We start from the raw sequence: 26356 nt of genomic DNA on the forward strand, positions 1-26356 counted from the left end.
CAGCAACTCCCTGCTCTAGGTCACCCCCACCAAGAAGAAAGCACAGTTCCCTGCCACCAGGTTGGAGACAAATGACTTCGGGTGGACCAGAATTGATTCTCAGAGCACAGGAGGCCTCTGCTTTCCAAGTAGGGTCACCTGTGAGAGCTTCAAAGCAGGAGATCCCAACTCCCTCAACAGCAGGTGCAGCAGGAGCTAGGGCATGGCAATTACCCAGGATGTGATGAGTGCAAAGCAGGTGTATCCACCTGACAGGCATTTCATGGGCACCAACAGTCAACCAGCCCAAGATAGCCACTGGACAGGGCTATCTGTCTATTTGAGAGGCAAAGAGAAGGAGCTCTCCCATCAACTGGCTCACTCAATTGATGCTGAGAGGGGTAGGACAAACCTCCCACATTACTCAAGTAACCTTGTTACTCATCCCTATTGCCTCACGCAGGCAAGGGAGTTGGAGTCTGGAGCCAGAGCCTGGTCTTGAACCCAGAGAGTACAACATGAGACACTGGTGTCCCAGATGCTAGGCTGGACCTGCCTGCTCCAGAAAGATGGTGAACAAACACACTGAAGTATGACAAGGACGAGCAGGACTCAGGGGAGTACAAGCAGGGCACAGAAATCTAGGGTGGGGATGTAGGGCAAGCCTCTCACGGAGAAGCCATCTGTGCTAAGACCCAGAAGGTGCAGCTAGGTTAAGGCCAAGGGGGACGTGTTCTGGAATTAAGAAATACACATCAAGGCCAAGGACACTGGGCGTGGAACAGGCAGGGCAGAGGGGTCCAGGAAGGGGGTAACCATGAGGCTGCAGGTGAAGAAGGGGCACCTGTGCTATGGCTTAGGGAGAGGCGAGCAGGATATACGGGTGCCATGCCCTGATGCCTGGCTCCCAACATCCCGGGACTGAGAGCTCTGTCTTGACTTGCAGCCTGACCAGCCAAGGACTTGGGGAGCTGGGTGCATATAAAGGGTGACAATCTATTGTGAGACAGGTCACAGCTCTTAGAGTCATTCTGCTGTCACTCGGTTGCACTGTTTTCCGGAGGTTGTGCTGTCCTCATCACTGCTAAATCTCAGAATATCCCTGTCACTCTGGAACCCTCAGCAGCCTCCTTCCACCCCACCAGCTTCTGTTTTTGTTCTCTTATGGATTTGACCATCTCGAATGTTTTGTGCACAGGAGATCCAACATCAGCCTTGCGTGAGTGACTTCCTGCACTCACTGCCTAGCCTTCAGGCTTCCTCCACGCTGTGGCATGAGTCTGTGGTCTGATCGTGGCTGCATACTGCTCCATCACACAGTGGTGCTGCATCGTGTTGGCTGCTGTCATCTTCGGAAGGAAGTGGTGGCAGTGACTGGGCTCCTGAAGGATACCAGGCTAAGGACAGTGCTGGGAGACAGCGCAGTTGAAACTGTTTTGTCAACAAAACGAAGCAGTTCGGGGCCCCCGTGGATAGCATTTTTGGGGTAGACCAGAAGAGACAGAAGGAGTGGTTGAAAATGTATGCATGCTGGCCCAGTCGATCCCCACCCTCTGACCCTGTGCACCTCAATCACGGGAGATAAGCCTGCCAGGGGCTAAAAACCCTCAGGCACCCAATGGACACCCGTTCTAGAGGATCTGAACATCAGGCCAAGAGGGGGTTCCTGGATCTGAGCATTTTCTGCCATGCTTCCTTGCAACCAGCCCGGCATGCAGCTTTATCTGGAACCCTCTCCTGGTCCAGCAGGAATTCACCGATGGTGGCCAAGACAGGATCACACGTAGGCACATCCATGTGTAAGCTGAGATTACATGTCCCAGGCCGTACTTTGCTTCCAACTTCTCTCTGATGTTTTACTAGGTGTTTCTGCTCTCAGGAAATCACCAATAAAAAAACCAGACAAATGAGTTTTGGGAGCCAGGGTTGCAAAGAACAATTGCCTTCAAACAGATACATGGAGAAAGAAGGAAGGAGAAACTGAAAGATCAAGACTTTCTCAAGTTGGTGTTTCTTTTCCAAGGGTTTGTGAATAATTCTAATTTTTTTTAAAAAAAGACTCATTCATTTATTTTAAAGGCAAAGCTACAGACAGAGAGGGAGAAACCAAAAAGAGAGAGAGAAGACAGAGAGAACCTTCCTTGTGTTGGATCATCCCCACCCACATGGCCACAAGGGGCAGGACTGGGTCAAGCCAAAACCAGGGAGGCTGACTGATACTCCATTCGGGTCTCCTATGTGGGTGGCAAGGGCCCAACACCTGGGCCTGGAAGCTGGAGTGCAAACAGAGCAACCAAGACTCAAATTAAGTGCTCACACAGAATGTCAGCATCTCAAGCAGCGGCTTGACCCATTGAACCACAACATTGTCCCCTAACTCCAGATTTAAGCTATGATCTGGCTCTCTGAACACACCTGCCGCCCTATTCCCAAGCCCTCATGTTTCTTCCACTTGAAGATTTGCGTGGCTGGGGTTGTGGGTGTTTATGCACAGCAGGGGTGGTGAACATGTGGTCGATGGCTTATAAGAAGCCCACGAGATTGTTTGGTCTGGTCCTGCCAAGGTAACTGCAGGTGGGAATTCTGTATGGCTTTTGGAAGAACAAGGGTCCCCAGCCCCAAAGGCCTTTGACAGAACAAGGTCTTCAGCTCCGAATGGGGTGGAAAGCATGGCGCAAAGGTAGAGTGTGAGGTTCGCAAATCTGTTCAGACTGGGAGCCTTCTGAGCCAGATTTGGTGCAGTGACCGTCGCAACTAACACACGCACAAGCCTCTCCAATTAGAAATTGGATGCAGCAAATGACGCAGCTGCAGAGGAAAGCTCAATCATTTGCACATTCGTGGAACCAGGGCGCTCGAGGATGCGAGGGAGACCTGGGGATACTGCTGACACTTTTAATTCCCTCTGACACAGCTTAATCAAGCAAAACATTAGGAGGGCACCAGAGGCTGTCTCTTCCCCCAAATCCTGAGCCTGTGAGAAGTCTTTTGTGTAAATAGCAGACATTCCCTCCTGCTAAGAAAATAAGATGTGTAGAGTTGCCAATGCCCAAACGTTGAAAGGAGCTGCTTGCAAATCCTCATTAAATGAATTAAGATTTGTCTTCAGTGCAAACACATACAAAAGCCTGTGATTTGGCAATGGAAAAACTTAACGAAGCATTCAGAACCAGATCAGTTATTATTATTATTTAGCACTTAGATGGAATACTGCGATTGCAAAATGCTACCTCATCACTTGTATCCCCTTTTGGTGGCCTGGGAGTTCCTGCCCTGAGAGTCCCTCCTGCCACTGGCTGGTGCATCAAACTGGATGTTAGCCTCACTGAAACAGACTGGCTAGTGATAAGAGAAGTACAGCAGAGGGTTGTGAACCTGCAAACATTTGCCAGGTAGATCACTGCTGTGTCTCAAGGTTCCCCCTCAGTTCTGTGAGTCACCAGTCCACTTTATTTTAAAGATTTACGTATGTATGTTTTTACTGGAAAGTCGAGCCCGGTGCGGTGGTCTAGAGGCTAAAGTCCTTGCCTTGCACTTGCCGGGATCCCATGTGGGTTCTAATCCCGGCAGTCCTGCTTCCCATCCAGCTCCCTGCTCTCAGAAGAGGCTCCGGGCTCCTGGTTTCAGATCGGCTCAGCTCTAGCTGTTCTAGCCAGTTGAATGGTGGATCTTCAGATGGAAGATCTTCCTCTGTCTCTCCTCCTCTCTGTATACCTGCCTTTCTAATAAAAATAAATAAGTCTTGGGCCCAGCGGCGTGGCCTAGCGGCTAAAGTCCTCGCCTTGAAAGCCCCGGAATCCCATATGGGCGCCGGTTCTAATCCCGGCAGCTCCACTTCCCATCCAGCTCCCTGCTTGTGGCCTGGGAAAGCAGTTGAGGACGGCCCAATGCATTGGGACCCTGCACCCACGTGGGAGACCCAGAAGAGGTTCCAGGTTCCCGGCTTCGGATCGGCGCGCACCGGCCCGTTGCGGCTCACTTGGGGAGTGAATCATAGGACGGAAGATCTTCCTCTCTGTCTCTCCTCCTCTGTGTATATCTGGCTGTAATAAAAATGAATAAATCTTTAAAAAAAATAAATAAGTCTTAAAAAAAAGAAAGTGAGAATCGCAAAGAGGAAGAGACAGAGATCTTCCATCTGCTGGTTCACTACCCAGATGGCTGTAACAGCCAAGAGTAGGCCAGACAGAAACCAGGAATCAGGACCATCTTCCAGGTCTCCCAGCACCATCACCATCCCATCCGCTTCAGGATATCAACCACCACCACTTCCCACAGTGACTGCCTTCACCTGCAGGATGTCAACCGTACCACCACAATCGTCACCATTACAGCCAGCACCAATGTCACAGCTCTCATCAGTAGCATCACCATTAGGTTTACCACCTAACCTCACTGCCAGGGCCTCTACCCCCACCAAGATGTGGTAAGCTGTAACCCACCGAACAATCACGCCCAATACCTACCTTTGTTCAGCCCACAAGCTATGAAAGACTCTGCACATTGGGTGGTGAAGGAGAGGAGTCCTATTTCCTGCCACACGGAAACAATATGAAATTCACATGTCAGTGTCCGCAAGAACAGCACTAGCAGACTTTACCTCCAGCCTTTGGCTTCCATGTGTCGGTGGCTGCTTTTTCACCCCAAGGGCAGAGTTCAGCAGCTAACGGTTCTTATCAGGTCTTTAGGAACAACTATAAAGATTCTGATGACCACACTTATGACACCACCACGACCACCACTGCCACCATCTCCACATTCACCACTGTGTCACAACTGCCATCACTTGTGGCATGTGACACAAAGCTGGCAGTAGAAGCAACGCCACCATTCCCCCCTCAGTACCACACAATGGTGACATCCCACAGTGATGTGGGTGCATGGCTTACCCTGGTGTGTTCATGAAGGCACAGACGCCCACTGAGGGAAAGAGACAGAACGACTCAGATGCGCTCTGCGGTGCTTATCCTGTGTTTGTTTTTGAAGGATGGTCATGTGAGCATCAGCGCTGAGAACTTCTAACCCTAACCCACACTCCCACCTCCTGGTGTTTCCCTAGACAGTTCAGCTGAACCGGTGCTTGATAGCAATTGGCACGTGGGATTTCCACTCTCCTGACCTCTTGGAAGAAATGGGTATCAGCACCCTTGAGAAGCGTACAAGGGAAAGACTTCAGAAAATACACAGAGAAAACATGCAAAGGGAGCCGTGTTCGCAGTGGAAGGCAGGGACACAAGTCCTGCTATTGTTAACATTTTGCATAGAAGTCCCTCCATGTCTCACGTGTGGGAATTGAACCCCATAGTGACAGTGCAAAGGGTGGGGCTCTTTTCAGGAATCCTTGTCCCTAAGATATACACTGAGGGAGCGTCCAAGCCCCTGATGTCCCTTCTGCTACTTGGTGAATGCAGCACGCAGACCCTCCAGAAGCCATGGCGGCAGCAAGGTTCTATCTCAGAAGCAAGTGAGCCCTGACAGCAAAGTGGTTGGGGCCTCGTCATGAACTTCTCTGCTTCCCAAATCTCTGTGTATAAACTGCCCAGTTTGTGGTATTTTGTGAGATCACCAAGGACACACATATGAGAAAACCAAGTCATAACCAGCAAGGCTGCACAGAAAAACTCAGGTCAAGAACGTAATTCCCATACTTGACATGTAAAAAAAAAAAACGAAAGACTTAGAACTCTCAGAAATAAGAAATTACACTGGTGAAATTCAGAACTCAACACTTCACTCCTAGCACTCAAGTTTTCTAAATGCTGAGTGATTGTCTTCTGCAAAATTAGACTTTATGGGGTTAAAGTACACTGATTGCTTTGAGGGAAGGTAGTCAACAGTTATCCATATTCCACCAAAGCTTCACTGACTTGGAAGACTGGCAGGAACAGCCGCTATTACAGAGTCATGGTGAGAGGGGGATGCTGAGACAGAACTAAGCTCAACTTCCCATCTTTATGGGAGGGTTGCCTCCCAAGTTTAAGCATGCATTCGCATCACCAGGAGGTCTTGTTAAAGAAGATTGGTAAGTTCTAGAGTTCTCTGTATGGAGAAGGACCCAAGAAGTTCTCTGACCTGCCCTGCAGATGCTAGCACAGTGTCAAGTACATCGTAACCCCTGGCCATCAGCAGGGACAGAATCAAACTTCTCTAAATGAAAAACCTTCCAAATGCAGCCACAGGAGGGGGTTAAGCAAGGAGCAGCAATCAGCAAATCCAGTGCACAAAGCAATGCAGGTAGCAGGACAGAAAATCCTACCTTTAGACTCCCAAGGACTTTAGACATCCTGGAGTAAGAACAGACACAGAACAATTATTTATAACATATTTATACAAATACAACACAAGAATGAGAAGACAACAAAATGCTACCAGAAATAAGCAGAAAACAAAAACAGTGCCAATTTCAAACATACCAAAGTCTGCAGAAATAACAAACATGAGAGAAAAACTCAGGCAGCAGAATAAACAGAGACGTAGGAAAACAATGTTAACTAAAAAACAAATCTGAGAATTTTCAGAATGCTGCATAATAGAGAGATACACAAAATAGGTGGGTGGTGAAGTTGGGTGGGAGACATCCAGAAAGTCAACCTCCTTCTAATCAGAGTTCCAGACAAAGAGAAGCAAGAGACTGGGGAGCAGAGAAAGGGCACCTGGTGGGATTTAACCTATGACACTGCCATAATTGATGAGAAACAAAAATCCATTGACCTAGGAAGTACCACATTGACGAGTCACAGCAAAACTGCTGGAGACGGAAGCTGGAAAACACAGAACACAAACTAGAGTGACAGCAGACATCGTGGGCGATAATGGAAGGCAACGAACAATGAACTCATAAATCAATACATCGAGAGAAGTGAACTGTATTTAATAAAAATGTACAGACTAAACAAGTCATTTCAAGATCAACAGAAAGATACAAAGAGATGTGAAAGGACGAGAATGGAATGCCACAGAACACAGCTCAGCAAGGAGAACAGTAATTGCAGGTGATGCTCTGAGATGCAGGGACTCTGAGCAGGTGCAAATCCAAAAACACACAGCCTCCAGAAAAGACATCTCAACTGTGAGCGCCATGCTTTATAACCAAATATTGAAAAGCAGTAGTACATAACAAAGGATGTGAGTGATTCTACGATCCTTTTAATGTTTCACAAGTGTGTTCAAATATTTAGCTTTAGATTTAGTTAAGCATGCATACGTACATTTCAAAGATAACGTCCAAAAGAATAGAAATAGTTATACAAACTCCAATCCAGCAGAGGGGGAAAAATTAGCGCGCACACACACACACACACACACACACACACACACACACACACACACCATCCATTGAAAAACAAAGAACAGAACAAAATAATAATTTTAAATTAGAAGAGTAGCAAGGCCAAATAGATCAATATTGAAAACAGATTCGAACTGACAACATAATTATTAGTTGGGATTTGAAACAACATCCAGGCGTATGTCATTTATAACAGTCACACATGAAGTTCTGGGACAAAGGGGCCCTGAAGGTACAAAGACAGTAATTCCTAGGCAATGATGAGGAATCTGGCCCAGTCTAACAAATGGAAAGGACAGACTTAGACAAGTAGAAGGTGTCATTGCTTCGTAATCCTGTAAGCACACGAGAGGGCCAATTCCCCAGGTGGGCAGGACAGTCCTTGTTCCTACATACGTAATTCATATCACATTCCAAAGCACATGTTGCGGGCTCACTGGGACAGGAGACTTACAGCACTCCATCGTGATGTGAAAGAAACAGGATCAATCAAATAAACATGCGCAGAACTTGATGTGCCACTATTACAGGGAAGATTCCACTAGGCACAAGTGTCTTGCCTCCTCCTTTCCTCCCTCATTCCTCCCAAACGTGGCTCAGGTACTGGGCTTTGAAGTAAATATCAAGAAATTTCATATGCTTATCTTATAAACTGATTTCTCTACTGCAACACAATTAATGTAGAAGTTAATATGCTTAGTAAAAATGACACTCACAAATGAAGAGGAATGGTTCTTTAATAACTCGTGGATCAAAGAGAAACAAACACAAAAGCACATAGATTAGCACTCTCAAAAAATACATATCAGGGCCCGGCGGCGTGGCCTAGCAGCTAAAGTCCTCGCCTTGAACGCGCCGGGATCCCATATCGGCACCGGTTCTAATCCCGGCAGCTCCACTTCCCATCCAGCTCCCTGCTTGTGGCCTGGGAAACCAGTCGAGAATGGCCCAAAGCTTTGGGACCCTGCACCCACGTGGGAGACCCGAAAGAGGTTCCTGGTTCCTGGCTTGGGATCGGCGCAGTACCGGCCATTGCGCTCACTTGGGGAGTGAATCATCGGATGGAAGATCTTCCTCTCTGTCTCTCCTCCTCTCTCTATATCTGACTTCATAATGAAAATAAATAAATCTTTAAAAAATACGTATCAAAACCCAGTGGGATATGCGACGCCACTTTCAGAGGGAGGTATATGCATACTATTTTAAAAGATGCATTTCTTTTTTCTTTTATTATTATTTAACTTCATTAATTACATTGTATTATGTGACACAGTTACATAGATACTTGGGTTCTCCCCACCCCGCCCCAAACCCTCCCACCATGGTGGATTCCTCCACCTTGTTGCATAACCACAGCTCAAGTTCAGTTGAGATTCCCCCATTGCAAGCATACACCAAACATAGAGTTCAGCATCTTATTGTCCAGTCAAGTTCAACGTCTTCTTAGGTATACCCTCTCTGGTCTGAAGACAGAGCTAGCAGAGTATTATCCCAGTCAATTGAAAGCTCCATCATACCATCAGCAAAAATTTACATCATTATGGAATTAAATGACATAGTAATGAGTAACCAACATGTTGAAAGTAAATGCGAGTTCCCAGCCACCTTCTGTGACCACCTCACCTATACTTCAATTTAGTTTATACACAACATATAACATTCAAAACATAACATGTTATACATAACATCATATCATCTTAAATTAAGGCAAACATGTGGTATTTAACCTTTTGTGATTGGCTCATTTCCCTTAGCATTATGGTTTCCAGTTTGGCCCATTTGGCCACAAAGAACTGCATTTTGTTTTTTTTAATAGCTGAGTAGTATTCCATGGAGTAGATGAACCATAGCTTTCTTATCCAATCCTCTGTTGATGGGCATTTTGGTTGCTTCCATGTTTTTGCAATTACTGATTGTGCTGCTATGAGCATAGGAGTGCATGTTGGTTTCTCATAAAACAAGTGTTCTGGATATATTCCTAGGAGTGCTATTGCTGGATCATACGGTATGTTGAATTTGAGTTGTTTGAATATTCTCCATACTGATTTCCATAGAGGCTGTACCAGCCTGCAGCCCCACCAGCAGTGGAGTAGGGATCCCTTTTCCCCGCAACCTCGCCAACAAGTGTTGTTGGTGCTTTTATTCATGTGGGCCAGTCTTACTGGCGTTAGGTGGTACCTCATTGATGTTTTAATTTGGATTTCCCTTATTGCCAGGGAACTTGAGCATTTTTTCATATGTTTATTTGCCATTTGGGTTTGTTCCTTTGTGAAGTGTTTGCCCATTTCCCGTGCACATTTCTTGAGTGGCTTGTTTGTTTTGACATTTTGGTTGTTTTGAAAAGATGCATTTATCTGTGAGTAGAATAGCAGAATGACAGAGAGAGAGAGAGAGAGAGAGAGAGAGATAGAGAGAGAGAGAGAGAGGTCTAGCTATTGCTTCACTCTCCAAATAGTCACAATGGTCAGAGCTGGTCCAGGCAGAAGGCAGCAACCAGGGGTTCCATCCGTTTCCCGTGTTAATGGAAGAAGCCCTATTACTTGGGTCATTTCTAGCACTTAGAAATGTACATTAGGGGCTCAGCAGCGTGGCCTAGTGGCTAAGGTCCTCGCCTTGATCCCATATGGCCGCTGGTTCTAATCCCGGCAGCTCCACCTCCTCTCTATCTCTCCTCCTCTCAGTATATCTGACTTTGTAATAAAAATAAAATAAATCTTAAAAAAAAAAAAAAAGAAATGTACATTAGGTCACTGGATCAGAAATGGAACAAAGCAGGACTTGAGCGTGTACCCTATGATAGGGAATGCTGGCGAGCAAATGTCCGCTACATTTATGTATTTATTTAAGAAGTAATACGCCAACATCAAGATTTATCAAGTAGCCATTTATCAAGATTTATCAAGTTGTAGTAAAAAAAAAAAATAGGGCAGAAAATCCTGAAATAGGCAATCAAGATTGTCTCCAGAAATAAGAAGTCTCAGACTGTCATGACTGCCTGGGCCTGGCAGAAGAGAGAAGTGTGCAGGCCTGCCCTGAATAAAGATGGCAGAGTGAGTACACAGAATAACTTTTCCCCTTCTTTCCAAGACAGCAGTAAGATGTTAGCTAACAAAGAAGCAGGATCTTAACAGTAAAGGGGAAAGCTTCCCCAACCAACCAGAGCATGCTAAAGAGCCACACGGAGGAGGAACTGAACCAGTAGCTGCAGGAAAGATGGCAGTGGGGGCTGAGGAGGACACGGACTCGAAACCTGCTATTCTGCAGCGCATCCTGCATGGACCAGGATTCTGCTCTCAAAGGAGAGAGCATAAATGATGCCGTAAGCAATAGTCCAGGGATGAACAAGAAGCAAAGACAGGAAACCAAAATGCCATCAGCTGTGGCCTGTCCAATTTTTTTTTTCTTTTGCAGACCTTTGGGGCCCCGCATAGCCCATCTTTGTAACGGAGGCATGGCAAGACACAGGCAGAAAGATGTGAAAACGCTTCCCACAGGATCACCAGGACTGGCAGACTGTGGACAAATTCCATGGGTCTAGATGCAAATGCAAGCACGTTGCCCATGATTTGGAGCAGCTGTTACAGTTTAAAAGGTAGAATTTGTTGAACCTAGGTACTAAGAGTGGTTTTCTTGTGTTATGGGGGTTATGATACCCCATAGCAGGCACAGAGCCAATGGTCTGCTACAACCCTGATGCAGGTACATACTCATTAATGTTTGTAAAACTGTGGTCTTGACTGTTTAAAAATTGCTATTAAGAATCTCCGTGAAGATCAAGCATAGAATGAAAACAGATCTTCAAATCTCACAGTCCTGATAAACTTGTCATCACCACCACCATTATCACCACCTTCAACATTTGGTGTTTCCCAAATGCCAGGAATTGTGCTAGAATCTTTGCAAGAATCATCGTCATCACCTTTATATTGTAAATGATTTATTCTGTTTATTTTAAGATAAGGGCAGAGAGAGAGAGAGAGAGAGCGAGAGCGAGCAAGAACCTTCCATCTGCTGGCTTAGCCTCACAAAGGTCCCCGGCCATCCTCTGCTGCCTCTTGCCAGGGGCACTAGCAGGAAGTTGGAATCAACAGCAGAGTGGCCAGGACAGGAACCTGGCATTGCAGGCAGCAGCCTTACCTGATATTCACAACAATGCTACAATGTTCAAAAGCCTGTTTTGTGCTATTTGTATTTTTAGGTGTGGAAACTAAGACAATGTCAACAGAAAGGCAGACAGGTAAGAGAGGAGAGGCTGTGCCCTGCAGAACGGAGGATGACAGAGGGGAGCTTGGGATATTCTTCAAAGGTCACCAAAGGAAAACTGAGACTAACACCACTTTGGGAAGTTGGGAGGTGGGACAGGAGACTGGCAGGTAAGCCCATATCCAGCCTTTCGAAGTTGGAAGTGCACTGGCTAGAACCTGAAACCAATGGGAGTAGGCATTCAAGCTGACAGTAAAGACTGCAATAGGTCACCCAGAGAGGGCAGCAGAGCTCCTAAACTCAGTTCCCGGCTCCAGTTCCTCACTCCAGCTTCCTGCTGATGCAGAATTGAGGAGCAATGGAGAGTCTGCACCTACAAGGGGGAGCTGGAATGAGCTCCCAGATTTTGGCTTTGGCTCAGGCCAGCCCTGATTACAGCAGGCATTTGGGCGTGAATCAGCAGAGAGGAAAAAGAAGGAGTAGATGGAGGAACAGGAGAAGGAAGAGGTAGAGGATGAACACAGCAGCCAGGTAGTCTTGCTGGGGAGCAGCCTTTCAGGAACAGGTGGACATGGAGCACTGTTGCAATACTCCTGGGCTGTCTCTGTGGATGATTTAAATTCTTACTTTTTTAAACTAGTAAATATCTTTTTTTATTGTCATGTCACATGACATTTGTCCAATCTGAAAAAAATGACCAAATATCTACTTTTTAAAAAAACAATCATGGGCCCGGTGGCGTGGCCTAGCAGCTAAAGTCCTTGCCTTGAAAGCCCCGGAATCCCATATGGACATCAGTTCTAATCCCGGCAGCTCCACTTCCCATCCAGCTCCCTGCTTGTAGCCTGGGAAAGCAGTCGAGGACGGCCCAAAGCCTTGGGACCCTGCACCCATGTGGGAGACCTGGAAGAGGTTCCTGGTTTCTGGCATCGGATTGGCACAGCACCGGCCGTTGCGGCTCACTTGGGGAGTGAATCGTCCGACGGAAGATCTTTCTCACTGTCTGTCGTCCTCTCTGTATATCTGACATTCCAATAATAATTTAAAAAAAATTAAAGAAACAATCATGACAGCATGGAACAGCATGTATTTTGGTTCCCATTCACAATTTATAATGTATGTATGCATATTTACATGTCTATATTTGCACACATATTATATAGGCAAAAATATCGATTGATCTCTTCTGCTGTGATATGAATTCCTTCATTAATTCTCTAATGAATTGTCCATTTGGAGGTGCTGTGTTTATGAAAACATTACTCCAACTGTGAACTTCTAAACCTAGTGCTACCTTTGAATGACTACAAATTTACATGAGAAAAACATCTTTGATTCCACCAGCCTACAATTTTAGTGTGCTATTCCTTTAGCCTGAATGTAGGTTAAAAACAAAGCAAAACAAGAGTTTTCTTATTAATAGAAATCATAGAAGTTGTGTCTTGCATTACAAATGTTACAGACACCTGCAAGTATAGGGTCAACTTTTTCCTCAACTTTAAAACTATATTATAGATGATTAAAAACCAATATAAAATTAACATTTAGAAAGTGAGCATCAGGCCTATGTTTTGATGCAGCAGGTTAGGCTATTACTTGCACTTTTTTAAACTTTATTTTAAAATTTATTTTGTTATGATTTTATTATTATTATCATCATTATCATTTTATGATGCAGTTCCATAGGCCCTGGGATTTCCCTTATCCCTTCCCCAATCGCCTCCCCCCTCAGTGAGTTTACCTATATTATTACAATGGTATAGCAATGGCAGAGTCCAGCATCCTATTGTCAAGCTCTAGTTAGCAGTTTCTTTGGGAATCCATGTTTGGTCTGGAAGTAGAAATGCATGCTGCATTGTATCCTCACATCTGGATACGACAGTCTCCATTACAGTTATTATACCTCCCTTAAATGAAAAGTCACAATACCAAATCAACAACAGGAAGAAAAATACACATTTACAATGCCATGAAGTTAAATTACATGCTGCTAGACATGATAGTCTCCATTACACAGTTACTATACAGCCCCTTACATGAAAAGCCACAAAACAAAATCAACAACAGGAAGAAAAAAAATTAGCAACACCAGTAAGTTAAATAACATGCTACTGAATGACTAATGTGTCACTGAAGAGATGAAAAAGAAAATCAAGAAACTTCTTGAAGAAAATGATGCTACTGTATGATCTATGAGTCATTGAAGAATTTCATCAGAAGAAAGTATTCTGAAGAGATGAAACTTTAAAAAAAGTCAAATCCATAGATATAGTTTCCGTTGATGTTTGTTGGTGAAATGTGTCTCCTGTAGGCTTTTTGTCTGTTTCCTCCTGGTGACAGGAAATAACTTCTAATTCTCAGACTCTTCTGCTTCATTCATTCTATTTTGGAGACTCTCCACTATACTTTTAATTCGCTCTACTGTATTCTTCATTTCTGATATATTTGATTCATTTGATTCATTTCCTGTGTGACATATTCCTTAAATTTCTTCAATTCCTGTATTATTTGCTTCTCATTATTTATAAGAAGCTTTATAACAGTGTTTTCTGAATTCTGTGTCCCCCATTTTCTCAATGTCTTCCTCAGTTAACTCTGAGGTTGGCTCCTTTGCACGGGAGGCTTCAGCAATATTCAATGTGCCTCTGTCTCTTTTTTTGCTCTTGGTCATTGCACTTCTGGTTAGCAGAATCTTCTCCTTGGGGCAAGTGTCTAAGCTGTGTCACCCACAGGTCTACAGTTTGATTTTACTTATTGCAGTTGGTACACAGCTCTTTGCTTGCAGTCACTTGTGTCACTCCCTCCAGCGAGTTCCAGGTCTGGGCTCTTGTGTCAGATTTCCACCGTGGTCTCCATAGCCCCAGCTCCTGGCTCACCAGTTTCTACCTCCTGTGATACCATCCTGAGGCTGCACTGTTGTCTGTACAACCTTTCTCCCAATTCTGGTTGGAGCAGGTTCCAGGATTAGAGAGACACCAAGTGTCTTCTACAGCTAAGTTGTTGTTGGTGGTAATCTTGCTGGAACCTGTTGGCTGTTAGGTCTGTGGACCACACGGACATATTTTGACACATACGATGCCAAAGTCAGTATTATTTTCCCTGTGGGACTACTGTAATGCACTGAGTTCAGTCAGTTTGCTCCCAGCTCAGTACATGCACAGCTCACAGCTGTCCCTTAAAGCCTTTGCCACACCATACAAAATGATGCCTGATGTGCCTCTATTAGGGTTCTTGATCTTCTGGCTGTCAAGTCTGAGGGATACATGGTCCTGTCTTGGGTGGAACCCGTAGGATGTCACATTGTTGCAGTTCACTGAGTCAGAAATGAGTTCACTCCCAGCTCACTGCAGTCCTGAACCATAGTCTTTGCCACCTTAAACAAAATGGCGCCCAATATGGCTCTTTGGAGTGGACTGGGTTGTGAAATACACCCTGTTCTTGCACTGCCCATTTGGGACCTGCTGCTCTGTCTCTGCTCCTGGTCAAATCAAACAGACCAGCAGGACAGGCAGTTCTTTGTCTGAGTTCACCTCCTGAGCTCCCGGTTAACATCCCTTCTCCTCTTGTTGCTGGTGGAGTTCCTGCTGCCGGTGCAATTCAGATTGCCATTTGCTGAATGCTGCTGGGGTATTGGTTACTGCAACACCACACCGTTGTGTCCACTCCTTTCCTGTGTCTGTCAGTCTCCAGGTGCCTCTCTGCTGTGGTTCTGTCCTCTCCTGTTTCCTGCAACGCGCCTTCTACTTCACACTGGCTAATGTTTCTCCGTTTGTTGAAACATGTCCTTAACTTATTCTGCCATCTTGATTCTCTATGAGTTGCATTCCTAATCTGCCTCTATGTTCCTAATAAAAATATAAAATTTGCTTTGTTGTAGAGAAGCTTGGACTCTTGTGCACAGCTGCTGAGGTAGTCCCAGGAGCAGCAAGGGTAGGGGAACGGTCACTCATTGTTAAAATGTTGCACAGACTATCCTTAATACTTAGCAGTGCCACATGAGCGTGTGCATGCGGGGAAAGAGAGCAGGGGTTCCAACAGACACAGGGTCAAGTGCACAGCGCTTGGTTCATATTAGGCCAGAGGAGGAGACAGCCACATACCCATTGGCAGATAAACAACAACACAAAAGGTGGCATTTACAGGGCGGAGTACTAGAGAGGAAGAAAGCCGCCGTGCAGCAAAGACATCCCTTCTGCCTACTGAGTGAACTAAGGCAGGCACAAAGCAACGAGGGTCCCCTAGCACAGTCCGAATCATGGGGACAGAAAGTAGAACAGAGGCTGCCAGGGGTAGGGGTCGGGGGATGAGGAGACACTGCCTCATGTGCCCAAAATTCAGTGCAGGGTGATGACAACTGTGGAGGTGAGATGCAGGATGCTGGTGGCTGCAAACCATCCTTGCTGCCACGGAACAGGGCATGAGAACGTGACAGAAACAGTCAACCAGGTCACCTGTGCCTCATGAATTAGCACCTGCCCCATCCCGAAAGGTAATGGGATTTGCAGATCAGCCTGAAATACAGTATTTCTGAACCTGTAGGAATTTAGCATCATTTAGTTTTCTTACTGCTTTCTGGAAAATGCAAGAATCTTACACATATTATTAAAATTTCCAACTTAGTGTTTCTCTTGTCATTTTAAAATATTACAAATAGTACGAGGGTACTTTCAAAAGCTCACAAAAATCGAATCTAAAAATTGTTTTAAATTTGAAATCCATGCACAATATTTTTATAATATATATTTCTCTAAACATCTAGGTCCTCTTGTAAATATAAAGTACTTCTTCAGGTATAAAAACATATGAAGTTCTATACTCAACATGCTTAATCCCAACCATACCTTGGTCCCATCATTTTCTATAAGCAGTGGTCACCCAGACTTGCCCACATCCGTAAGCACCTGCTCAAGGTTCACCTTCAGAATCCACTGACTGTAAGATGTATCCCAATCATACAAGCTCTGACATGTGAACATGTCAGCACCACAGAGACGCCGTCTCATTTACAGAGAAAGCAAAGGAAACGAGAAACGGCACTGGGCTGTAACACTCCTTGGATCTGTGACAAACAGGGTGCCTCTGCCGTGAGCACCCCTCCGTGTGAGCGCTGGCAGTGGGAGTGCAGCAACAAAGAAGAATCCACAGTAGTAAAGGTTTCCACAGCCCCACAGTGGCAAGAGGAATTCAAATGACCCAGGGATCAAAGGGGGCCTGCAGTGCTGCTCTCCCTGCATTAGAGTGAAAGACGGCCAGGACTTGGGATGTGGATTGGCTGTTGCTAGGAGCCCCTCCAGGGAAGAGTGGGACGAGGAAAGCTGCCAGCAGCATGTGCGCCTTACCTCCCCAGGCTCAGAAATGGATCCTGAGGTGAGGCCCAGGCCAGCTCAGAGTTCCCGTGGTAAACCTGGTAGCGAAAGATACTCAGTGTGCAGCAGGAGATCTCAAATAACCATGGCAGAAAAAAAGCAAATAGATATGTTTGTCTCTGCACCACTCATTTCCACTAAGCCTCACACTTGCCCCCAAGAAACCCAAAGCACCAGACGGTACGTGTAATTCCTTCAACTTTCCTCCCATAATTCAATGCTTCTCCCAGGCGAACATATTTTATTACAAAGATGAGCTCAGCCACCTCCTGGTCACTAAACTTGATCCATCCCCAGGTTGCTTCTTGGCCCGTCCTGTGAGAACCACTGGTGAAACCTAAGAGTATTGGTTGCTGACATTAGTCCACCCGAGTATGGCTACTCTACACAAATGAGTCCCATTCCAATCCAACCACCTATGCCAGTAGTCAGGTGGACTCCTGCAGCCACGTGCTTAGTAGCTACCCCACGGCCAGCCACCTGTGGGCTTACGACACCTGCCAAAGGCGTGGAACACAAACTGCATTAAAGCCCACACACAGGCAGCCTGATGGCTATCCTCTGTTCTTGTTCCTCCAAGGAGGGCTGTGCAAAAGGGAGAGGCTGTGTGGCACAGAGCAGACAGGAAGGGGTGTCTTCCTCTGTGGATGGCGCTCGCCGAGAGCGAGAGGTGCCCCAGCAGAGACATGGATGAGTCATCCGGGCCGGCTTGAGGCTCTGTGACTCAGAGCTGGGCTGGCGGCCAGAGCTGGGAGGAGGTAGGGTTCAGCAATCACCTTCCATGCTGAGCGCTTCACCACTCCCTGCAAGCTCAGAGGTGAATCCCACAGAGAACATGGGAGATGAGACTTGCTGCAGTGGACACGAATGCTACTCCCCACGCCAGGATTCTGCATCTGCAATGTCTGCCCCCTGCCCTGCTTCTGAGCCACTGGCCTGCTCTGCTTCCTGCACACAGTTCATGTTCTGGCTGCAGTGTGGCTGCTTTTGCCCGTTCCCTTCGGTGTGCTCCCGTCAGTCTTGGGCAGCTGAAATGAACCTCAAAGTCTGTGGGTGCAGGCACTGCGTGATGCTGGGGCACAGGTGAGAATGGTGTTGCAGGTGCTGCACTAGGCTGGATGGAGCACGAAGCCTCTCCCCTCAAGCTTCCTGCCTGTTCCCTCATTGCTGAACATACGCCTGATCTCAGGACACTATCACCACACCAGACGATAGTATTTGAAAACCTCCTGCAGGAGCAGACAGGTTAAGCCACTGCTTTGCAATGCTACCATCCCATATTGGAGCTCTGGTTGTTCCACTTCCAATCCAGTTCCCTCCTAATGCAGCTGGGAAAGCAGCACAGAATGGCCCAAGTGCTTGGCTCCCTGTACCCTTGTGGGAGGACTGGATGAAGCTCCTGGTTTCCACATGGCCAGCCCTACCCTTTGCAGCCATCTGGGGAGTGAACCAGCAGTTCAAAGATCTCTCACTGCAATAATGTCTGTAAATGTGCTGCACAATATAGCCGAGATTCCTTCAAAGGAGCCATGATCAAGTGAGGGAACTCTTTGAGAGCTGGAATGCAGGAGAGGAGGGAGACGCGCAGCATGTATTCAAGCTGATGGACCTGAACAGTTAGGGATAACAAGGATGAGGCTGCAGTGACCACATGGGAAAGGGGAAGACAGGGCCTTGAACCTCCCAAGGAGGAAACAGGAAGCCCCCTCATGAATATGGGAACCTCAAGGAATAATGAATGTCCTGAAAATGCTACCCGGGCTCTATCCACTTTGGCCTGACACTATAGAGCGTTCCAGAAACCACACTTCCTATAGCTCAGGAGTTCAAGATCTTGGCATTCTCAGAGTGGAGAAAATGATCAAGAAGTCTCCAGTCAGTGATTCCCAGGGATCTCTCGGATACCCCCTCATCAAAGAAATCCTCAAAGGCACGTCACCATTAAAGCTCACCAAGAGAAACTGCCCTGAACCTGAGCTAGCAAGGGGACAGCCTTCCGAGAACTTCCGCTAGAGGACAGGCTCAGTGGAACTCTGGGTACTTGAAGCACACGAGGAAGGACCAGATCTTCAGAGGGGAAAGTGGCTCGTCCTGGCAGATGGTGCAGGTCCCAGGAACAAGGACAAACCGTGCGCATGCAGGGTGGCGACACATTAATTAGCAAACTGGAGGCAAAAGGTACAGAAATGAATGCTCAGGCCCTGCGCGATGGTCTAGCGGCTAGGGTCCTTGCCTTGAACTTGCCCGGGATCCCATATGGGTGCTGGTTCTGGTCCCAGCGGCTCCACTTCCCATCCAGCTCCCTGCTTGTGGCCTGGGAAAGCAGTCGAGGACGGCCCAAAGCCTTGTGACCCTGCACCTGTGTGGGAGACCCGGAGAAAGTTCCTGGCTCCTGGCTTTGGATCAGCGCATCGGGCTGTTGTGCTCATTTGGGGAGTGAATCAGCAGATGAAAGATCTTCCTCTCTGTCTCTCCTCCTCTCTATAGATCTGATTTTGCAATAAAAATAAATAATTTTTTTTAAAGAAATGAATGTTCTGAAGTACAAAACCAAGAACATCACCAACATCCAGCACTATATCAGAGACATATTGAATGACAGGGAGATGAAAAGAACGCCAATCCATTGATGAACAGAAATCCTGGAAATGACCAATTCCGCAAGGGAGAGCAGTGAGCGTGAGGAGCATCTGAAGAGGCTTGAGACTTAATACAAGACAAGGGTTTGCCAATTCAGGTATACACAACACAGGCAAAGCAACTACCCTGCCTCGCCACTGTGCAAAATCCAGAGAGGAAACACCAGGTTTTCTGTAGGAAATCAGGAAGGGAGTTTCCAACCACAGCAACGGACGCGAAAGATTTTTTTTCCCCCAAAGAAAGTTACTTTCAACTTAGAATTCTTTAGCCGGTGGGCCCGGCGGCGTGGCCTAACAGCTAAAGTCCTCACCTTGAACGCGCCGGGATTCCATATCGGCACCGGTTCTAATCCCAGCAGCTCCACTTCCCATCCAGCTCCCTGCTTGTGGTCTGGGAAAGCAGTTAAGGATGGCCCAAAGCTTTGGGACCCTGCACCCATGTGGGAGACCCGGAAGAAGTTCCAGGTTCCTGGCTTTGGATTGGCACAGCACCGGCCATTGCGGCTCACTTGGGGAGTCAATCATCGGACGGAAGATCTTCCTCTCTGTCTCTCCTCCTCTCTGTATATCTGACTTTGTAATAAAATAAAATAAATAAATCTTTTTTTTTTAAAAAAAGAATTCTATAGCCAGTTAAGCAATCCTTCACCAACAACAGCCTTTGTCTGAAAATTGAGGGAATTGTCCAGTAAGAGACATTTGTTACAAGAGCTACTCAAGGATGCTCTCCAGACAAGAGGAGTTGATTAGAGAATGCAAAGATGCGATGTGTGATGGAAAGCAGATGGAATTTATGATTAATTGTGCACCAGCACTCAGGAAAGAAAACTTACAACCAAGGCGGTGATCGTGACAAAGTCTGCGGCTGCAAGAACTGAAATACTGACAGTGATGTAGGAAAAGAAGGGCTTCTGGGATTTGTGTAAGCAGAAGGATGAAGATGGTGTGAACCCCAGAACTCGCATGTTGAAGAATGCATACAAAAACGTAAAGAGAAGGGCTGGTGCCACAGCCTGCTAACTTAAACCTCCACCTGCAGCACTGGCAGCCCTTGTGGATATCAATTCAATATGCTCCACTTCCAATCTAGTTTCCTGCTTATGATTTGGGAAAAAAGCAAAAGATAACTCAAGCTCCCGGGCCTCTGCACTCACGTGGAGAACCGGAAGAAGTTCCTGGTTCCTGGCTTTATATTGGTCCAGCTCCGGCTGTTGCAGCCATTTGGGGAGTGGACCATTGGATGGAAGATACACAATTGATACACATATGTAAATATGTATACGTATTTCATCCACAGAGAGGTTACCTCAAAATCCATGGGAAGTACAATGAGAATATGCGCTAACTGTGATGCAGTTTTTAAAATTATTTAGTTATTTATTTGAATGGCAGAGAAAGACTGTGAAGACAGGGACAGAAAGAGAGCTGTCTGCCTGCTCATTTCCTAAACACTCAGTGTGCCAAGGGCTGGGTCAGAACAGAGTCAGAAGCCTTGAATTCAACCATGGTCTTTCTGCACGTGGCCGGGATCCAGCTCCTTGAACCATGACCGCTGCCTCTCTGAGGACCCATCAACCGAAGCCAGGAAAGGAAGAGAAATGGGGAAATGAACCCAGGCACTCTTACATGACTCTCAGTTGTTGCAAGCAGGGACAAATTTCTACCCTACAGAAGAAGTCTGAAAATCCATGGATATTGAGGGATCATCAACAAGGTCATGGGATATTATTTTCGAAACAGAAATGCGTAGCTTTTCCATATCTGCCTCAATGTTAATTTTTCATTTTACGTTGTCATTTCAGAAAGCAATCCAGAGAGCAAGCTCCCACCTGCATGCACGCGCGCGCGCACGTGTGTGTGTGTGTGTGTGTGTGTGTGTACTGAGTCTCTGGGAACTAAACAAACTCAAACTCCCAACTTTTCAGCGCGTAGACTCCAAGAGTAAGGTAGCTGCAAAAAGCCCCAGGCTCAGGGTCATTGCAGAGTAAACTGAGGCTCACTTCACAGGGGTTGACGCATCAGCCCGAGGGGTGCCGAGTGTTTCTTTCTGGCCATTTCCCTCCCCGTTGCATCTTTATTCAGTGTGAACATGTTCTGTCCCTGGGTTACTCCTGACTGACCTGGTAGTAAATCACCATTCTGTCCGTAGACGCTTTGCTTCTACCTCCGGTTCTCATGATGACGGCAACATGCGCCCTGGCGAGGCGGGGGTGGGAGCTGCAGCAATCTCATCTTTTTTATCATTTGGAGGAACTATATTTATTTTGCTCGTGGTTTCTCGGCTTGTTTTAACTTTCGCATGCTCATTTGGTTTTTATTTTTACTTCAAAAGACAATCTCGAAATTTCAGGCTTTCCCCTTCACTGGGTCGGTTCTGGGTGCTCTGTTCAGCTTAATGTTTGTTCTAAATCATTTTTATTTCAACTGCTTTCCATTTCCCTGCAGTGTTCAAACCATCTGACATTTAAATATTACCCCTACCCTCCAGGTGTCTCCATCCTCCACTTTGCTGTGTTTATTTCTCAACCTTGCAACCTTTCCTACCTACGTCTATAGGCGGTTTGTTCATTTTTACCGGTTTTGTCTTTAGGACCACACTATGTACCGTGGAAGGTGTATGCTTCTCTGTGGTTCTAGCTGCAGACATGGAAAGAACCAGGCGTGTCCTAGGTACTTTCAAAAGACTGTGGCTGTACCTGTTGGTGGAGCAGTCTTCCTGTTCCCCTATGCGGGTGTGCCTGGGTTTGGACAACGGTCCCAGTGAGCAGCTCTTCTCATGGATGAGCCCCTTGGGTGGCACACATGGATTCTGGGCAGGCGGTGGCCACATCGTGACCTGGACAGGAGGCGGCAAGCAGCCTATGCTGGGCCGCCTCTCCCAGGTGGGATCTTGCTCCCTGCTGCAGGCCTCCTCTCCTTAACATGGATTTTATTGTATGTTTTCATGGTACACCACATGATGCTGTAACACACGCACATGGTAAGAGGGCTACCACAGCTACAACTTCATACCATCTCACAGTGACCCAGCTGCCACTCCCTAAAGTGAGTGCAGTTACAATCCATTCACTCGGCAAGACTTGTGAATATGATGCACTATGAGTAAATCATGTGTGACAGCTTCCCACGTGTTCATCTGCACATTTGTACCTTGTAGCCTTTCATCTACATTTCCCGATTCCCTCCCTGCCCCTGCCAATCCTGGTTCCTCTTCCTTTAGTATCCTTCTTGTGCGTGTGTGTATGCATTCCACAGCAAGTTTTTCAAATAACTGACCGGTTGTCTTCCTTACTCTGCTTAGCCTAATGTCCTCCAGGCTCACCTATGCGGTGGCAAATGGCAGGATTTCTTTTTTGAAGGCTGGAAAATATTGCCTATCCTACAGTCACTGTCCCTTGGCACGCACAGGGCATTGGTACCAGGATCTGTTCCCGCCCTGTTGCCAACAATACTGAAACCTGCAAAGGCTCAAATTCTTCCAACAGATGACACAATCTTTGTGCATAACCTACTCATAGCATCCCATACGCTGCAGAAGCACCAGAACACAACCAAAACCCTATTCAAGCAATCGCCATACAGTATCACTTAGTGATGAACAAGACAAACCTGCCTATGTCCAAAACAGGTGCAATTATACCCCCAACTTTTTCCACTGTGAGCTTGGTTGAAGCTGTACAACCTATAGCCCTGAAGGTCCTGCCCTGTAGGAAAAATAGAATTAAAAGACAACTCAAATTTTCCAAGAGTGTTGTAAAGTCCCTTCATAAATCAGTTGTTGTTGTTATTGGATTTTTTTTTTTTCTCATTCATTCACTTTTTTCTCCAGTAGGGAGCAGGACTGCTGGTAACCAGTAGTTTCCATCCCCACATGCAACATAGGTATGGGAAAGAGCTCCTCCCCCTGCCAGCCTCCCGCCTTGGCCTGCCAGCAACTGGCCACACTCCTGGCTCTATCCTCCCAGAGACGTGACTATGGTGCAAAGCAATGGGCTGGGAGCAAGGAGGGACCCCCATGTGCTCTCAGCTGCCAAACCTCAACTGACATGTGCTTCCCCTCTTGGGAACTCCCTGGAGTAACAAAGATGGATCAGAGAAAGTCCAGGCTTTCCTAGGTCCCTGGGCTGTTGAGTTCCAGCTCTGAGGTCTCTGGAGCAGACACCTACTGAGAGCCCAGAACAGAGTCCTGTATGGGGTAGCGCTACGGAAGAGCCTGCCAGCTTCCTGGGGGCTCTTGTGATTAAGGTGGTTCAGGAGCGGTTCACTTTAACTGCTGTAACACCCCCACCACTGCCATCCAGCAGAACTGAGCCTTGGCTGCCTGTGGTATAAAGTCCCGAAGAGTCTTGTCCTGGGTCCTACCCTTCCTATCCACCACCAGGGCCTCATGCCCCCAGATCCTTATCTCAGGAGCCCCTGGAGAACAAGGAAGATTCCGGCTGCTCTGAGCATATGCCCCTTTGACACTGATATCACACCCCCCTGCCACCTGCAGGAGCAGCCAGCTGCCCACCACCTTGTCCACTGCCAACATCTCCCCTTTATCTGGCTGAACTTGAACCTGCTCCCATCGCCAGCAGAGTCCTCAGGGCCTCAGCCCTACCAATTCTGAGAACTGGGTGGTCTGTTCCGGATCATGCTAACCTGGCTCGACAGGTGCTGGATGGACTCCCTGTCCTGGAAGTCAGCAGCATTGGTTGACTTTAAACAAATTAACATGAAATTAACAGGCACTTGCGTGTCAGAAGTGGAAGCTTCCAGATTGCACCTGCAGGCGCTGTGACTTCCTTGCCAGCATGTGTCAGGCTGAGGCATCCAGAAAGAGCCACCCTGGGTCCTTTTCAACATGACTTCAAGAGTCTTAAGTTCTAGGTTTTACGATTTAACATCTTATTTTGCCAATCTTCATGGGGATAAAAAAACAAGACCAACATAGCAGAACATGGGCCACGCAGAACTCAGGGAGGACAGTTGTCACACCCACCAACTCCTGGGGGTGGGCATGTCCCTCCTACCTTGGCTTGGTTTCTTGACCGTGGTCTTGGATGAGCTGTGGCAATGACACCTTTCCCCTTCTGACATGGGACAGTCTGCTGCTTGGGCACACTTTGTGTTACACGCAGAGGCATAACATTGTGTGGTTCCACTGGTTCTTTATCTTCTACTTGGTTGAGGCCATGGACTTCTGGGCAGGTAGACCCTGACCTGGGCAAGGTTGGCTCTCAGCGATGGCTACTTCCACCTAAATGGAAGGTCTCTCCAGGAGGGGATTCTGGTGGAACACTTGGGGGGTCTTGAGGGTATGAGAGTTGAGATTTGAAGGGGGACTTCAGATTTTCTGCTGACCTGGGGACTATGTATCACGGATGAGGGGCAATACACATTTCTCTTAAGCACACTGTATAGATTGCCTCTGATCTCCAGTAGACCACAGGCCCTGGGGGGATGGGAAGAGTGGGCTCTGAGATGTGCCCCGATCTGCAGAAATCGCAGCTTTGCATTCAGTGGTCTGGGGGCAGTCTGGCTGCCCACTTCCTATCTTTGGATTTCTCTTCTCTCCACATAAGCTCCACCCTAATGAGCCTTGCAGCCAGAAACGTGGTCACCCCAGGGAAAAAGGCCGGCAAGCACTGAGTCAGCAAAAACAACCCCCGGCAACCCCCGCCCAAACCTCAAGTCAGTGACGCTAACTGAGAAACAGATGACGTGGGTGCAGTCACCCAGAATCACATGCATTTTGCATGTTAGTTAAACTAGGCTCAGGTCATTAAAAAACAAACAAAAACAACGCGTGGGTGCTTCTCTGCTAACGCACCTGGGAACGCAGCTGGAATGCAGCCCAAGTGCTTGGGCCCCTGCACTCACATGGGAGATGTGGGCGCAGCTCCCGGCTCCTGGCTTTGGTCTGATATACCCCTGTCCTCTGCAGTCACTTGGGGAGTGAGCCAGTGGATAGAAGATTTTCTCTCTCTCTTCTTTCTCTTTCTCTCCCTCTCTAACTGCCTTTCAAACAAATAAAAGTCTTTTGAAAAAGAGATGGACAGCTATAGGATGCAGCATCTGCTATGGTTTGAACTACGACTTCCCCTCCCCCGCCACACACAGTTTAGTCCCAAAGTCACGGGCGATGGTTCTAACAGGACAAGACCTCATCCAGTTATGGTGTCTACTGGGAGTCCTTCGGTCACTGGCAGCTTTCCTGTGAGGGGATTCGGGTCCAGATGTTTGCTCTGCTTTCTAGCTCAGCATGTGGTCCACCATCTGTTCCTCTCAGGGACCTCATTCTATCTTGGACTGCGAACCTTCTCAACCACAAGCCAAAATTAAACTTCTTCCTTCATACAGTATTTCAGCTGTGGTAGCAAAAAGCTGAGGAACACAGTAGTCTCCCAGGTGTAGACAGAGACCTGGAACCAAGGTTAGGAGAGCCAACCCACGGGTTGCTGCAGGTGGCGTACTCTGGCTTGCATCAGTATCTAGTCTCTGTGCCTTCCGTTTCTCTTAGTGATGCACTCCCTCGGTGTGATTGTCAGGGACATGGGGACTGTGCAGCAAACCTTCGCGAGGTGTCTAGAAAAGCCTCAGAGAGCCAGGTCCTGTGGCGCTATCACAGAGATAGAATGGTCACCCTGAAACACCGAGCTCTCCCCGTGTGCTGGGCACCATTCTCAGTGCTGGGGGTCAGGCTAGAGACTTAGTAAGGGCAGTGGCAGCTGTGCTGAGCAGAGCACTGGGAGAAGGAGACACGAGGGCTAGTGGGACTGGAATGATGCGCACTGCTTCTGTAGGAAAACCTTGCACCTCTGGGAGCAGAGCCGGTGAGCTTCTCCAGAACCCTGGCCTGTTTTTAGTGGGTGCTCTGAGTCACGGTCTGGCTTAGT

General features: G+C 47.2%; 1 protein-coding gene across 3 annotated transcripts in view; it reads right to left on the reverse strand.

The window, feature by feature from the left end:
- The window catches only part of SYNDIG1 (synapse differentiation inducing 1), a 133572-nt gene that overhangs the window by 86284 nt on the left and 20932 nt on the right, over positions 1–26356 (reverse strand). The window lies entirely within an intron of this gene.

The sequence above is a fragment of the Ochotona princeps genome, chromosome 22 (assembly GCF_030435755.1).
Source record: "Ochotona princeps isolate mOchPri1 chromosome 22, mOchPri1.hap1, whole genome shotgun sequence".
Classification (NCBI taxonomy): Eukaryota; Metazoa; Chordata; class Mammalia; order Lagomorpha; family Ochotonidae; genus Ochotona; species Ochotona princeps.